Here is a 14,174-nt window from a genome sequence, read left to right as displayed (position 1 = left end):
CGCCTGGCTCTGGCTGCTTTCCCTCTGCGCGAGGCTCCGTGGTGCATCCGCGTAGGGGTGCAGCTGAGGACACCGGAGATCAGTTGAGGGTGCCTACTGCGACCTTGTCACTCTGGCCGCGCGCTCAGTCCTCGGCCAGCTCCTGCCCAGGACCTACATGCTCCCCTCATCCTCCCTGCGGCCTCCACAGTGACCGTTCAGTTCCTGGCCGCCGCTGATTTCGACCTCGCGTCCCTCCAAGGCCCATTCGTGTGGGAGACCAACCCTGGCAGCCAGACTCGAGCCGGCGGGGAACAGCGCGCCCAAGCTGAGGGAGTGTGGTTTCCTGATTGTCCTGGCTAAAGCCTGGGAACCTCGCGATGGGTGCGGGGGTGGGGGTGGGGGTGGGGGTGGGAATCAGGAGAGGGCTTGGGGCGCTGCGCCACACTGGTTTGTCACAGTATTGTCCTGTCCTGTCACGGTGTCTCCACCACCATGCACAGCCGCATCTGTGTGCCAGAGGAACTCTCCTTTCCTTGGAAAGCGAGGCTCTGGGGGTGGGGGTGGGGCTCCCTCCCACTCTTCCGCAGTTTAGGCATATATTCTCCCTTCCGATCTGTTTCATTCCAGGATCTAGACTGACCATGACCATGAGCCACGCTGGAAGATCCAGGTGAGTCACCGCGCAGTTGATTGTTCCCAGGCACACCACACACACAGTTTTCAGAAAAACCACTGAGATTTCTATTCAACTCACGCAAAAGTGACCCAGAAAGTCAGCGGTGACAGGAAAGACTGGTTTATTCTAAACCACGTGAGTGCCCAGGGCTGAGAACAACTTGGTGTCTGCCCAGGGCCAGACAACTTGGTGTATCTCCCAGGTGGGATCTCTCCCATGAGTTTCAAAATGTGAGCCCTAGTTTTATGGTCGGGGGACACTTGGTGATATATTCTGGGAAATATATTGGTCGCCGGGATGCCAAGTCAGACAGACAAGTTACAGTAAATATTAAAGGACTTAAGCAAGCCCAAGATCATTTTGACTCTCTGTCTCCACAATCACCACCAGGTTCCAGGAAGGTTGCAGCTCGGTCACCTAGGGCAGGTCACCTAGGGCAGTTAGCTGAGGTGATAAGTTCACACAAACCTGTCTGTTCTTCTCCTTTTGGGCTCCCACTTTCCTCATCCTCACTCAGCCTGTTGCCCTCCCCTTCTTCATTTGTCCGCTTGGGGCCAGCAGCTGACAACCCTTAGGAATTTGACCCTGACTGGGTCCCCCTCCTCCTCCCCCTCCCGCTCCCCCATTGAATAAACTCAAATGGCAAGTGGTCTTGTCAGCGGGATCAATATTCTCAGCCTGGAGGAGACATACCACGTTTTGGTGATAGTTTCCCTCGAATACCCTGCTGCTTTGCAGGCTCTGAGCTAGCCCCTTTCCAGGGCCCTTAGCCATCCCACTTACCTCAGAGCCACCCTAACATTGTCCACCTGCCACCAGCCCAGGTTGGGCCAATCTCATATGTAACCAGTTAAGACCGGACAGCTTAGGGCCAGCAAGATAGGTGAGCAGTGAAAACTACTTCTCATGCGTGGTGGTTTGAATGGGAATGGCTCCACCCACAGGCTCATACATTTGAATGCTTGGTCATCACAGAGTGGCACTGTTTGAGAGGAATTAGGAGGTGTGACCTTGTTAGAGACAATGTGTCACTGGGTTTAGGGTTTCAAAAGCCCAAGCCAGGCCCAGTTTCTCTCTGCTGCCTGCCGATCTGGATGTAGAACTCTCACTACCTCTCCAGTGCCATGTCTGCCTGTGTGTTCTCATGATAACAGTAGATTAAACTAGTAAAACTAAGCAAGCCCCAATTCAGTGCTTATTCTTGTAAGACTTTACATGGTCATGATGTCTCTTCACAGCCATAGGACACCAACTAAGACATCACAAAAGCCGTACTACCTGAGTTCACACTCTAGAACCCATGGTGGACAGCAAGAACTAACTCCAGAAAGTTGCACTCTGACCTTATATGCACATGCTATGTTTGTGCACACACACCATGCATGCCCCTACACCACAATAAAAACTTTTAAAAAGTGAAGGGAAAATACACCATGACTCCCTCACTAGAGGTCCCAGAGTCTTCAATTCCATTAGAGACAGGAGTGGACCCTTGTCATGTGCCAAGGGTCATGTAGAGGGGAAGTATCTGTCTGGGAAGATGACAGTTCTGGAGATAGATATGATTATATTTGCACAGTAATGTGTATGTAATTAAAGCCACATTATCAGATACCTGAAAATGCAAATATATGCTCCGTGGTTTTTACCATATACTTGTTTTGTTCTGTTTGTTTTTCAAGACTAGGTTTCTTTGTTTGGCCTTGACTGTTCTGAAACTAACTTTATAACCTTGGCTGGCCTCAAACTCACGAGATCCACCTGCTTCTGCCTCCCAAGTGTTGGGATTAAAGGCGTGCACCACCACTGCCTGTCATTTTATCATCTACTTAAAACTTCTTTGTGTGGAGACCGGGTCGCCATGCTTGGTGGCAGACAGACAGTGGCAGGGTGGTTCTGTTTCAGCTGAGGGAAGCAGGATGGCCAAGTGCCCTGGAGAGCAGACAGCCCAGAACCCGCCCCCCAGACTATTTCACATCTATGCTGTGGTTTGTGACAGAATCTCATTCTGTGGAAAAGCTGAGTAGTATTCCACAGTGAACATGTCATACCTTGTGCCTTAGTTACTGTTCTATTGCTGTGAAGATACATGACCAAGGCAGCGTACAGAGAAAGCTTGCTTGAGGGTTCGTCTATTACCGCAGACCCTCTTGAGTCCCTTGTCTGCATAGAACGGGTCTCTAGTTGTAGATGGGCAAGGAGTTGGCGAATGACAGACAGATGCAACACCAGAGGTTGTGTAGAATCTGAATGTAATGTCAAATTGAGCATCAAACTTTATACAGAAGAAAATAGGGAAGTTAGGTGACACATCAGTAAGGTACAAATGAGGTTACCGGATGCTTAATGACTCCTACACAAAACAAAGGAATGTAAACACAAAGAGTGGCAGGAACTGGGCAATAAAACAACTGAAATAAAGTCAGCTTTAAGGTCAGCCATAGTCTTAGAAGCCAGGTGTGAGGTCTTTACACTCCTAGGGCAAGGGCTTTCACACCCAAGTCATGGTTCTAATTAGGGAGTTCTGCTCTAGCTAACCATCTCATGAATAATGCAATACTCTAAAACCACAGCCTGATCTACTTCCTAAACCATTGTAAATTCCTGTATATGGAAGTGACTTGGCTTTTATTCTAAGTGATAGTGTAATACCAGAGGCAATTCTGAATGTCACTGAATAGGCAACATTCTTACTGAATTCCAAGCCCATTGTCAGCTCAAGGACTTTCTAGGACATTGGAACACTGGTGAAGGCTTAGCTATGTCAGAATTCAATCTTAAAAGGCACTTATAATAAAATAATACTAAAAGAGAGCACGTGGATCCATACACTAGACTAACATGGGGATAGGGTGTGAGTATACGGGTTAATGAGAATGCCAAAGCTCCAGGAGGTGAGTTCCTTTTGAAACTCTATGCCTCGTGAGTGCTCCCAGGCTTCTCAGCCTGTCAAGCAGACTTCACTGGAGTGTGCATGGCAGTCCATTATCATCATGGCAGGAGCATGGTGGCAGGCAGGCAGGCAGGCAGGCAGGCATGGCACTGGAGCAGCAGCTGAGAGCTTTACATCCTGATGCACAGGCAGCAGGCAACAAGAAAGAGAGATACTGGGCCTGCTGTGGACCTTTGAACCCTCAAGGCTCATCCCTAGGGATATACTTCCTCCAACAAGGCCATATTTACTCCTACTCCGTTAAGGACACTCCCCCCCCCCAAATCCTTCCATACAGTTCATGAATTGTAGACTAAGCATACAAATATATGGGAGCCATTTTCATTCAGACCTTGCCTACCCATTCATTGTTTGGGTTGCTTCCACCTCTTTGCTGTTGTAAACTGCTACTAATACAGAAGAACTTTTCAAATCACTGTCGGTTCCCCCACCTCTGTTCACATTCTCCATGCAGTGGGATGGGGAGGGTGTGGCTCTGCAGGTGTCAGGCAGGGAAATGAACCACAAAGAGGTGGGAATGAAAGTTCAGACTGACTTTATCAACCTGGATAAAACCTTCTAGAGGGTCTTAGATACTGTTCTATTGCGTGAAGAGACATGACCAAGGCAACCCCATGCTAGGGGCTTATTGCCAGTATATTTAAGAAATAATTTCTTAATTATATATAATTATGATTTGGAATTAAGTTTCCTGTTGTAATACAACCCTCAATGCACAAGGAACCGTAATTATATTGAAAATCACTCAGGGTAAATGTCCTTTCTTCCAAGAAGATGGGTTCTAGAGATAAGAAACCTGTACTAGCTTAAGGACCTAAGGAAAGATCTAGCCTTGTCTTGGTCATACAGATAGTGTTGCGGTCATTTGGGCTATTAGGCATCTCTGGTCCTGGTTGTGGGAGCTTAATATGGCCTGGACCAACAGATAACATAGATCACCACCCAACTGTTAGTCACCACCAGTTACTCGCTTTCTGCATGGAAGAACATATTTTTACATCTTTCCCTGTGTGCTTGACCTTCCTGGTTTCTCTGGAAATCTGTGGCCACAGGACCCTTGTAACCATACCCCAACATGTCTGCAGTTCCCATCCTATTTCTAGAAGTCTCTGTCATAACTTCAAAGCTTCAAGGTCACCACCTTGTCAACATCTTTTGCCACACTTCCCCCTGCCCATTGTATGCAGCTAAGGTCACCATCTCTGTGGCATTTCTCATACCCCTCTGCCCACCCCACACTACCACATGGCCTCATTAGGACACTAATCCTACCAGGTCATATCCTCTGTATCTTCAGGTTCCGTAACTACTTCTTTCCTTAGATGCCTTGTTTCCACTGCTATAACAAAACATGAAGTTGGGTGCTTTAGGAAGAAAAGAGGTTTGTTTGGCTTACAGTTTTGAAGGCTGAAAAGCATGGCACTAGTCCCTGGTAAGTCCCCATGCTGTGTGACAACACAGCAGAGAAGCCAAGAAGAGAACCCACCTTCTGTATACAGAAGGATCAATCACAAGCTATATAGGCTCCCTTAAAGCAACAGCTCCCATGAAGTTTCATGCTACAGACCAGCATTTGTCACTTCCTAGTGTGGAAGCCCCATGCCTAACCTTGCTCTAAACTCTAAAAGTTCTAATAGCAGGGGCCAGCTCTCAGGTGGGTTCACTGGTCCCAAAGAATATGGCCAGAGAAATCACCGTGCAGACAAGGAGACAGTGGAGAGGGGGTAGAAAGAGTGTATACACAGAGAAATGGAGAGAGAGAGAGAACAAAATGTCTATATTATGTAGAGAGAATCTCTTGTGTACTGCGTGAAAGCATCAGGTGATAAAAGAGCTGATCAGACAATTAGCTGGAGAGAGGAGATAGGGCAGAACTTCTAATCCCAGTGAAGAGATCCAAAGGGAGACCAGAACACAGTGGAGGACCACAAGGAGAAGAAGGTTTGGAGAGACCAGGCAGATTCACTGAGATGGCTGTGAGAAAGTAGCCATGAAGACAAACATGAACCAGGACAAACCAGGGCGAGACACAGATGCAGGTAAAGGGCCATTTTGCTGGGCAGTAGCAGCCTAGTTGGGTTATAATAGATTGGAATCTGCCCAGCTATAAGTGATTGCAGCTCTTTCATTAACCAACCAGAGGTGATGGAAAGAAATTTTTATATAATGAAACCAGAGCTTCTTGACTATGCTGTCATCTAGACTGTAACCAGCTGTCTGGACATAGAAATCAGCATCTGAATGCCCAGTGCACAGAACCATCCTCCGTTAGGATTGTATAGGAAAGAACCTCTTAGGAGGGGAAGCCCAGCCTGGGCTGGAAAGGTCTGGGTACAGGTGTCCGCTGTAGCCTTCAACACCTGTGTTCACTTTAATGAAACATTCCTTCACATGTTTGCTGCAGCAAAACACCATCCATCAGATTTTCAAAAGAGCCTTTAAGTTCCCACCTCACCCTTTGCCCCGTTAACCTTCTTTCCCACTACCTCAGGTAGGTGGTGGGCTAGAAGGAAGGTGGGAACATTGAAGAAACCTTATTAAAGTAGATTTTGAGAAATCTAATCCAAGAAGGGTGGGATTGGTCGAAGAAATAGTTTGGTCCTCAGAATGTTTGCCAATATCTAGGGCATTCAGGTCTGTTATGGGGTCTCTGGGGGACTGGTTTTGGGGCCACCTGCTTAGAGAGACTGCCCATTGTGTGATGTTTTGGGGGGTAGGGAGATGAGGGTGTGGTGTCAGAGGTTTACCATTCTCCACTCAATCAGGAAGCTGCCCTTTCGAGCTATTGCCTGTGCCTGTCTGGCTGCGGGATGTGACGTGTGAGTCTATGAAGCATGCATCTATGGGACTCCAGGGAGCCCTGAGAATGGGCCCTTCCTGAGAAACCTGGCAGCCTCCCGCACTCACTGAGGCTTCTACCTCTTTAGGCTGGGAAGGAATAAGACCACTACCACAATTTTAAATCAAATTTGAATGAAGCAAGCTGGATTTTATTGGGGTGCACTGAAGAGCTGGGTAGCAACTGCCTCCTAAGTTGGGCAAAGATAACAGTCCCAAATCCATTTCCTGGGACCCTTTTAAGGAATAAAATCACAAGTAGTTGCAAAGTAGGTTTACAAAAGAGAGAGATGGAATAAAGGAAACACAGAAAAATCTCAAAAAACAAAGACAAAAAACCCAAACAAACAACAAACACCACACCACCACATGAACAGGGAAGGTCTCAGATGATCATGGTGTTCTCAAAATCAAGTCAGGGTCGTGGGTTCAGGCAGGTCAGGCTCCAGGAAACAGATTGAAAAACAGAAACTCAGCTCTCTTAGTAAATGGAAACGTTTTTTTTTTTTTTTTTTTTTTTTTTTTTTTTTTTTTTAGCAATACAGCACAATAGATCCTGCCTTCAAAATGGAGTCAGGCAGGTTCCTCAGTTTCTATCTGCTACTAGTTCATGATCATTGAGTGGTCAGGAGAAAGTGAAGTGGGGCATATTAGCGATGGCCCTGGACCAGTAATACTTCCAGCCATCAGCTAAAGTGGGTCCTCATGACCTTGGAAGCAACATGGTCAATCAAGGCCTTGAGTCCAGAAGAGAAGTGTCCTAGGCAATGAGTAATGTGCAGAGAAATCAGACACACCAGGAACAGGGCCCCTCAGGGAGGTAAGGCCACAGTGAACCAAGAGGGTGCTGGCTTTTAAGTGACTGTGTCAAGGGGTTTGTAAAAGAGAAAGTTGAAAATATCAAGAAATGGTGGAGAGAAAACATCAGAGATCTACAGAAAATGGCATTTAAAGATGTTTTATTACTTACGAGCCTGTTCTGACAGTGAGACAGATCTGTTCCTTGTGGCCCCTCCATTCTACTTCAAAGCAGATGATGAGCGCTGAAGAACTTCCATGTGGAGTCTCTCTCTTGGTCAGTCATCTCAAACCCAGAACACTGAGGGTTTTGAAGACCATCTATCTATAACACATCTACATAGGCAAATACTGCTTGTTTCTAACTATATAAACCTGTTCAACCTTGGAATCATATTTCTGTAATAAACTAAACTAGTATCTAACATGACCATAAGTTTGATTAACTTGCATTTCTTAAATATTCTAAACAGTTTGTAATAGCAGCTTTCTAGAACTAGAACACGAATTCCATTTTTAAATGAATTGCGTAAGTTTAATACCTTAAAAAGAACTAAAACATATATACATAATACATTGTGTTAAAATATAACCTTAATTTTGTATCAATATACAAAGGTCTATACCAATGTAAGGTTTTTGGCTAGTAATAGTTCTGTAGTTAAAGAGTAGATTCAATAATCTACCCTTTATTTCTATTATTCCTGTAGTATTCCTATATGCCCCCCTTTTTTCTCCTTCTAACACTAGATAAGAAAGAAGGAGAGAGGAAAGAAAAAGAAAGAGAAAATAAATCCCTGAATCCAACCTCCCTTATTTTGTTTCCTCCCTGGCCAAGGCCATTAACACCTTGCAACCAACCTCCCTTTAACTATAACAAATCCATCAAATGACCAAAATCAGTTTATTCTGCCTTTTGGGAATGGGGCCATTGCTCTCTTAAAATTGGTTCCTGCTGATTTGGGGAATTATTTTCCTTTTGGGGACTCCCCAAATGTAGAGGTTAGGTCTGGATCTTTCTCCCAGCCCCATGCTCCCAGAAATAAGATTCAGACTCAAAATATATTTATAAGTACCTTGGCCATATAGCTAGGCATTTCTCTTATTAGACCAAATCTTACATTACCCTATTTCTTCTAATCTACATTCTGCCACGTGACTGATTACTTGTGCTCAGGTACCATGCAAACATTTTCCTGAGCAAATCTCTCACACTGGCCCTATCCCAGAATTCTTTCTGCCTCCCAGCTGTGCCACCTTCTGTTCTACCGTTTCCTGTAGGCTGTAGGATTTTAATTGACAGGTGATGCAGCCATACAATGCACAAGATAATCTCTCTACAATTCCTCCTTTTAGTATAATAAAAGATTCTTTTTATTTCAAATATAAATTGAATATAATTATAATAATTATGAAAGTATATGTTATGATATACATTAACAATTTTCAGTCCATAGTATTTGACAATTAAGGAAAAATTCTATTTATCCTATTTTGGATTATCAATCTAAAAACATCTTCTTAGACATGGAACATCACCTTAAATCCTAAACAATTTTAGCTTAGAGTAAGATTATGACTCTCTAGTCTTCAACCCCATTAGAGACCTGAAAAGTAGTAACTTACCTGCATATGTAGGAAGTGCAGGGATGCAGCTTCCAAAACTTGCACAAATGACAGAGACAGCTGCCTACCTGGACAATCCCCAATGACCTCTAAAGTGTTGGAGAATCACCTTTAGCCTTCTGCCCCAGAAGACAGACATTTTGTGAGGCAGTAATTATAAAGGTCCTGCTTACCCTGTCTCGGTAGAGTCCAGCAGTTGATTTCCCTGCATCTGTTTGTCCTCTCTGGACAGCATTCTGTCTGCAGACGAAGTTAGGGCATTTTCTTTGCCTAGGGACTAGCTTAACAAAAGTGAAGCCATCTCCAAATGGAGGTCCTTTGATTGTTCATCATCTTCTTCCAAATCGGAAGTGGGATCAGCACACATGTATTGGTTTGCCTTGCCTTGTATTGCCGAACTTCACTTGTGGTGACTTCACAGAGAGAAGCTCACCAAAGAACTTCTCATGAGGTTCCGGCGGCTTCTCGCCACTTCAGCAGATTCAGGCCAAGGCCAGTTGGTGAGCCTTGTTTTTTCTTCGGCACTGAACTGCCCTTGCTGACTTGTGTGTGGTGTCTGCTGAGTGGACTGGACTACAGTTGCTGATTCATGTTTGGTGTTTGCTAATGGACTGGACTGAGAATGACGAAGATTGGAATCACCCCAAAGAACTATTTCTAAACACGTCTACTAGCCAGGCGGTGGTGGCACATGCCTTTAACCCCAGCACTTGGGAGGCAGAGACAGTCGGATTTCTGAGTTCAAGGCCAGCCTGGTCTACAGAGTGAGTTCCAGGACAGCCAGGGATATACAGAGAAACCCTGTCTCAAAAAACCAACCAACCAAACAAACAAATCAGGTCTACTTCCCCTATATCCTAATAACCTTTCTTTCCCACTACCTCTTGGCTACAGGGGAGGTTGAACCTTTATTAAAGTAGGTTGAAAAATAATACACTTACACAAGTTGAAAGGGGTGCTGCCTGGAGCTGACATGTCTCAATGTCCAAAAAGCCTTAAGTTAATAAAAATATCTTTTAATGCCATATGCTTAAGTGGAAACTTAAGAGTTCTTTGGAAAGTTGGTTGGATGGTGTTTTGCTGAGGCAAACATGTGAAGGAGTGTTTTCCTGAAGTGGACACAGGTGAAAGGCTAAGGCAAACTCATGAAGGAACGTTTCACTGAAGCAGACACAGGAGAGAAAATGCTCTGCTAAAACAAGCACGTGAAAGGACACATGATGAAGGATTCGTCACTAAGGACACACATGTATTGGTCCACCTTACACTGCATAGTTGAGATGCATTGGCAGGACTCCATAGAGAGAAATGCACCAAAAAACTTCTGGTGGTGTGCTGCAGTTTCTTGATGCTTTTGCAGACTCCAGCTGATTGGCAGGGTAATGTCAGCTGAGGCTAGACATGGTGCTGCAGCAACACAGGTGCTAGGCAAGACCTGTGGAGGACACCTTATGTTTTGAGCATATAAATAGAACTCCACGGACAGTGACAGGCTGAGCTTGGCTAGAGCTAGCTATGCAACACTTGTAGGTCTCCAGTCTTTGCTAATCTTCACTTCCCTGAGAGAGACACAGCCAAGAACTTCTCCTGGTATCCCTCTGGTTCCCTCCTGCTGATTAGTGCCCAGGCTGAGGCCTGGCTGTCTTTGCTACGTAGTGCCACCACTGCTGATTTGTTTTCTATCCCAACTCTACCAAACTGGACTACTGATGTATCCATGAAGTGTTTGCAAGTGGATGGAGCTGTTGCTGCTGACCTGTGAGCTGAACTGCCAATTTCCAGACAACACAGATGGGAGTTGCTCTAAAGAACCTTTCTAAACAGGTCTACTTCCCCCTCCCCCATCCCCTGCCTCATATCCTTTCTTTTCCACTACCTCTGGTGGGTGGTAGGCTAAAAGTTAGGTTAAAGCATTTCAGAACCATCATTAAAAATAGGCATTTGAGAGCTGGAGAGAATGCTCAGTGTTTAAGAGCACTGACTGCTCTTCCAGAAGTCCTGAGTTCAATTCCCAGCAACCACATGGTGGCCCACAACCATCTGTAATAGGATCTGATGCCCTCTTCTGATGTGTCTGAAAACAGTGACAGTGTACTCAATATATATATTAAATATAAAACATATATTAAACAAAATCTAAAAAAATAGGCATTTGAAAAAATTAGTTACAATATTCTGTGGGTCTCTGAAGTTTTTGAAGACCATCTATCCATAGCATATCTGGACAAACAAACATTGTCTTCTAGTTATTTATGATCTGTTGTAATTACCAAGAATGTATATTTTTGTGCTAATCCAGGCTAGTATCTGACATGACCATAAGTTTAACTGTCTGACAATTAACTTGCATTTTTCAACCATTCCTAACAGTTTGCAATAGCGTCTATCAAAAGGACTGGAATTAATCCTTGTATTTTTTAAATGAGTTGCATATGCATAATACCTATGCAAGAGTTGAAACATACATACATTATGTTGTAATAAAATTAATCTTAAATTGTGTGTTAATATACAAAGACATACCAATGAAAACCTTAAACTTGTATTGGTATACAATAATCCATATAAATGTAAACAAAAATAAGTTTGAGAGTAGCAATAGCCCTAAGTAGAAGAGCAGAGTCTATAATATATCCTTTTATTCTATTATTTCTATATGATAATTCTATATTTCCTCTTTTCCTTCTCAACCTCCTTCCCTTTATCTAAGAAAGAAAGAATGATGAAGAAACGGAAGGGAAAGAGAAATCCCTGAGTCTAAGATCACTATTTTGTTTCCTCCCTAGCCAAGGCCATAACTGTGTTTATAACCATCTCCTGAAATGACAATATGTCTGTAACTCATAAAATGACCAAAACCCATCCATTCCAATTTAAGTCATTGGGACAACAGTCTTCATATAATTGCTTCCACTAATTTTGGATACAGTACTCCTTTGGGGGAACCCAAGAAAATTAGAAAAATGGTTAGTCTTAAGAAAGCTAACTGTAGCATTAGTTGTCCAGTCTCTATGGCTGAAAATTCAGGCTTAAGTGAAGTCCTAACTGGATCAGTCTGTAAGGCTGGACCAAGTGAGCTAGCTATTTTGAAGTTGTCCTGGAAGCAAGTCTCCTGAGGAATGCCATCGAAGCTGTCTGAGGCAGGATCCAGCATCCTCAAGGGTGGATCTTGTTAGGGCAGCTTCCTTGGTTGTAGTTTTCTGAAAACATATTTTCTTACAAGTAATACATAGTTCTGTACCAACAATGTATGGAATGCACAAGCTGTAAAATTCAGCCAGAGATGACCATCCACTTTCATCTGAGCAGGTGGCTTGTGAAAATAAGGATGAGAATTCTGTAGCCAGCAAAATCTATTAGGCATGCATAGCAAGTTTGGGCTGGAGACCTTTTATGTCCCAGTCGGGTTTAGAATTGTTCCCAAATAGAGAGAGCAGCATATACATTATTATCTCTGTCCTTTTGATTTTCTCCTTGTCTGTAGCTGAGATCTTCAGGTCTTCCCTAGTCAAATTTTCCTTCTAGTAATTTGGATGGGAGACATAGCTTTTCTTTTCCTTTTGGAACAAATGTAAAATGTCCTCCCCAACATGATATACCTCCTTTTGTTTCATTTTGGAGTTAGGACTTTTATAGGCTGATCTAATTCAGCCGTTCTTTCTAAAATCCAGTATGTTTTAGAGTTTGTGCTATTTATTTTATTGACTTAAAAAGTGTAAAGTTAACAAAGCACATTTTAAACCATCTGTGGGAGATACTACACCCCCTTCTGTTTTATGAGCATTTCCTTGAAAGTTCTGTTAGGTCTTCCTATAATGTCTTGACCCATAGGACTATAAGGTATATCTCCAACAGGCTTTATGTCATAATGTGTAAATAGTGTTGTATTCTAATTGGTGATGCCTGAGCATCATCAGTTTAATTTGCAAAGGCATGCTAAAGACAGTCATTATCTCTAATAGATGTGCAATCTCAGAATCATCTCTCTCAGAACACAAGCTAAAAGCCCACTGGAACTCCAGACATGTCTTCTGTATAATATATATCAACACATATACATATCTCAATTCTCCAAACCCTATAAAATGAAGCACACAATCCATGGTGTGGCATTTCTTTACGTTAGCATCATTAGTCAGCATCTGGATTCTTTGCATGTTGTATCTCTATGGGCTGCCATCCTAATTTCTCAAGTCCCTGTGGAACCTTCCAGTCTAGAACTATGTATTTAATGTTATTGTAAATTTGAGGTTGGATTTCTATTTTGATTTAAAGATTCTTTCAACCTCTGTTTGAATCTCCAATCTAGTATATCATTTCTTAGTCTCATCTTTCTCCAAGTCCTCATCCTTCTGATCTCTCCCAAAGATGGCATACAAAACTATAATCATTGAAAAACCAGCTATTTGCATGTCGGGAAGCAAAGCAGGATCACATGGAATCCGATGTCATCCCAACTATACAAAACTTCTTTGTTTTTTTCATCTCAAAACTTCTCCCTAAGGACTTGGATTTACCAGTTTTAAATGTAATTCCAGTGCAGGCCCCTGGGGCTTTTTATTTTGTTCCGTGTGCTGTTGCTAGTCCAGGCCTCGCATTTCAGATAATTCAAGGCTCCTGGTCCTGCCAAATGCCCGTCCTGGCCAGGACTTTCCAACCCACCATACTTCTGCACTTCCTTAGGCTGTGGCTTCAGAGTGAGTTCTTTCTAGCTTACTTGTAACTGTGTTGCTCTTGGGAGAAGTCGCAGCTATTGTGCCCTCAGGCTTTGGTCTCTTTAGTTCCTTTTTAAATAGACCAGGGCTCTTGTCCAGCCAGCCTGACTTTCCCTCTGGGCCTTCTCCGGCTTGAGCTTGGGTTCTAATTGCTGCACGTTGGGCCCCATTTGTTGAAGTTAGGTCTGGTTCTTCCTCCCAGCCCCATGATCGCAGAGATAAGATTCAGACTGAAAGTATATTCATAAATACCTTGGCCATATAGCTAGGCTCTTCTCTGGCTAGAATCATAACTTAAGGTAACCCATTTATTCTTTTTTTTTTTTTCCATTTTTTATTAGGTATTTAGCTCATTTACATTTCCAATGCTATACCAAAAGTCCCCCTTACCCACCCACCCCCACTCCCCTACCCACCCACTCCCCCCCTTTGGCCCTGGCGTTCCCCTGTACCGGGGCACACAAAGTCTGCGTGTCCAATGGGCCTCTCTTTCCAGTGATGGCCGACTAGGCCATCTTTTGATACATATGCAGCTAGAGTCAAGAGCTCAGGGGTACTGGTTAGTTCATAATGTTGTTCCACCTAT

The 14,174-nt window shown here is 43.7% G+C and overlaps 1 long non-coding RNA gene across 1 annotated transcript; it reads left to right on the top strand.

Annotated features, from left to right (window-relative positions):
* The first annotated feature begins 5 nt into the window (after positions 1 to 5).
* Positions 6 to 7,677, top strand: Gm30802. The gene is made up of 2 exons (XR_376868.3): positions 6 to 363; positions 610 to 7,677. It is a non-coding gene; the product is annotated as a predicted gene, 30802 (long non-coding RNA).
* The last annotated feature ends 6,497 nt before the right edge of the window (positions 7,678 to 14,174 follow it).

This window comes from Mus musculus, chromosome 5 (genome assembly GCF_000001635.26).
Source record: "Mus musculus strain C57BL/6J chromosome 5, GRCm38.p6 C57BL/6J".
In the NCBI taxonomy this organism is placed as follows: Eukaryota; Metazoa; Chordata; class Mammalia; order Rodentia; family Muridae; genus Mus; species Mus musculus.
This window is presented reverse-complemented; position numbering and strand designations above follow the sequence as displayed.